The sequence below is a fragment of the Schistocerca cancellata genome, chromosome 11 (assembly GCF_023864275.1).
Source record: "Schistocerca cancellata isolate TAMUIC-IGC-003103 chromosome 11, iqSchCanc2.1, whole genome shotgun sequence".
Lineage (NCBI taxonomy): Eukaryota > Metazoa > Arthropoda > Insecta > Orthoptera > Acrididae > Schistocerca > Schistocerca cancellata.
Genome location: NC_064636.1, coordinates 31692741 through 31695256, shown reverse-complemented (window position 1 = coordinate 31695256; position 2516 = coordinate 31692741). Strand labels below are relative to the sequence as shown.

The 2516-nt window shown below is 42.9% G+C and overlaps 1 pseudogene; it reads right to left on the bottom strand.

Moving 5' to 3' along the window:
* Nucleotides 1-1449: 1449 nt before the first annotated feature.
* LOC126109099 (5S ribosomal RNA) lies at nucleotides 1450-1567 on the bottom strand (annotated as a pseudogene).
* Between the last annotated feature and the right edge of the window lie 949 nt (nucleotides 1568-2516).

The window sequence follows — 2516 nt, the reverse complement described above, 5'->3', positions numbered from 1 at the left end:
AAACAGTTGTTTCTCTAATTGCAGCACAAATACAGTTTACATGTACAACATTGTGAATGTGCTCTCGACTGAATTTTATTTTTCGCACAAATTTCGCATCGTCCTCTTTTACAACTGAACACTACAAAATTGTTGCCTCTGTTGCCAAGACGTACATCATTCGGAACAGAAAAGTTATCCTTCCTTCTCTTTGGGAGAGTTATTTCATCTTTAACAGAGTTTCTCTTTTTGAGATTTGGCACTTGCTGTTCATTCATTAGCCCTAGTGCCACAGCACGCCTGAATTCCAGCAGTGGCAGTGCCCCATGTAGATCACTGAAAATGACGTAAGCATTGACAAAAGCAATTTCTATTGCTCCACAGAAGAGACGGTGCCACCATTTCTTTGATCGCTTGTCAAGACCATAAGTTGAACGTAATCTGTCTGCATGATCCACACCACCCATGTTTTTATTGTAATCACATACAATAACTGGACATGGTATAGTCATACTAGTTCCATCTTTCTGTTTTCTTGTCACTACGCTCTGTTCAGTGCCATGGAAGTTTGACGCAAAATACACTACTTATTTTCCTTCCATTGAAATACTGTTAGGTCTAAAGATGACTCTCTGTGATTTGATTTAGACATTTTTCTTTAGGTAAATTGCCTGGCAAACCTTTCCTGTTTGTTCTAATTGCTCCACAGGCAAATGTATTTACCGATTTCTATGTGAGAAAAAGTGGACAGAACAACTAGTGAGAGGTAACGCATTGTTGCTACAATAAAGTGTTCACACAACCTGACGGTACTAATAAGTCCGCCTTATATTTTCCACTTTATCTCATTCACATGTAACGTAATGCTTCAAACTATTATGAAAAAACAAAGAAGATAAGTACGTACAATGGAAAACTCAACGGAAGTTTCAATAAATTGCGCACAAATTCAGGCAACACCATGGAAACAAGCACATACAATCTTCTGTTTTCACAGCAGCGCGCGAAAAACAATTTCAAGCTCTGACCGCCAGAGAGGTCTATGTATTGCACAATACCATCTATGAAACAGTAGAGGAGAGTTACTGTTACGTACCGACAGGCTCTCAGATCACGAAACTGCACCACGAGAAAATAATGAGAGTCAAAACTTACTGGTACTTTTAAGTACCGCCAGGCAACAAAGGGTTAAGTTCCATATTCGTATGCATTTGAAATACGTATATCCTTTTTGAAACACCCTGTATTTAGCAATCAGTAAGCACTAAAAAGCACTCCGTCTTCAGGCCACGAGTGGCCTACCGGGACCATCCGACCGCCGTGTCATCCTCAGTAGAGGATGCGGATAGGAGGGGCCTTGGGTGAGCACCGCTCTCCCGGTCGTTATGATGGTATTCTTGACCGAAGTCGCTACTATTCAGTCGAGTAGCTCCTCAATTGGCATCACGAGGCTGAGTGCACCCCGAAAAATGGCAACAGCGCATGGCGGCCTGGACGGTCACCCATCCAAGTGCCGACCACGCCCGACAGCGCTTAACTTCGGTGATCTCACGGGAACCGGTGTATCCACTGCGGCAAGGCCGTTGTCTAGCAATCAGTAAAGGAAACGAAAAAACTGGAGTAGGAATTAAAATCCATGGAGAAGAAATAAAAACTTGGAGTTTTGCCGATGACATTGTAGTTCTGTCAGAGACAGCAAAGGACCTGAAAGAGCAGCTGTACGGAATGCACACTGTCTCGAAAGGAGGATATATGATGAACATCAAAAAAGTAAAACGAGGGTAATGAAATTTAGTCGTATTAAATCAGGTGATGCTGAGGGAATTAGATTAGGAAATGAGACACTTGAAGCAGTAAATGAGTTTTGCTATTTGGTTCAAATGGTTCAAATGGCTCTGAGCATTATGGGACTCAACTGCTGTGGTCATAAGTCCCCTAGAACTTAGAACTACTTAAACCAAACTAACCTAAGGACATCACACACATCCTGGCCAGAGGCCGGTTTCTAACCTGCGACCGTAGCAGCAATGCGGTTCCAGGCTGAAGCGTCTAGAACCGCTCGGCCGCAACGGGCGGCTAGATTTAAGTGTTAGGAAGTCTATTCTCAAAGTATTTGTACGGAGTGCAGCCGTGTATGGAAGTGAAACATTAATGATACACAGTTTAGACATGAAGAGAATAGAAGCTTTCGAAATGTGTTGCTACAGAAGAATGCTGAATATTTGATGGGTAGATCACATAACTAATGAGGAGGTATTGAATAGGATTGGGGAGAAGAGAAATTTGTGGCACAACTTGACTAGAAGATGGGACCGGTTGGTAGGACATGTTCTGAGGCATCAAGGGATCACCAATTTAGTATTGGAGGGCAGTGTGGAGGGTAAAAATCGTAGAGGGAGACCGAGAGATGAATACACTAAGCAGATTCAGAAGTACGTAGGTTGCAGTAGGTACTGGGAGATGAAGAAGCTTGCACAGGATAGAGTAGCATGGAGAGCTGCATCAAACCTGTCTGAGGACTGAAGACGACAGCAACA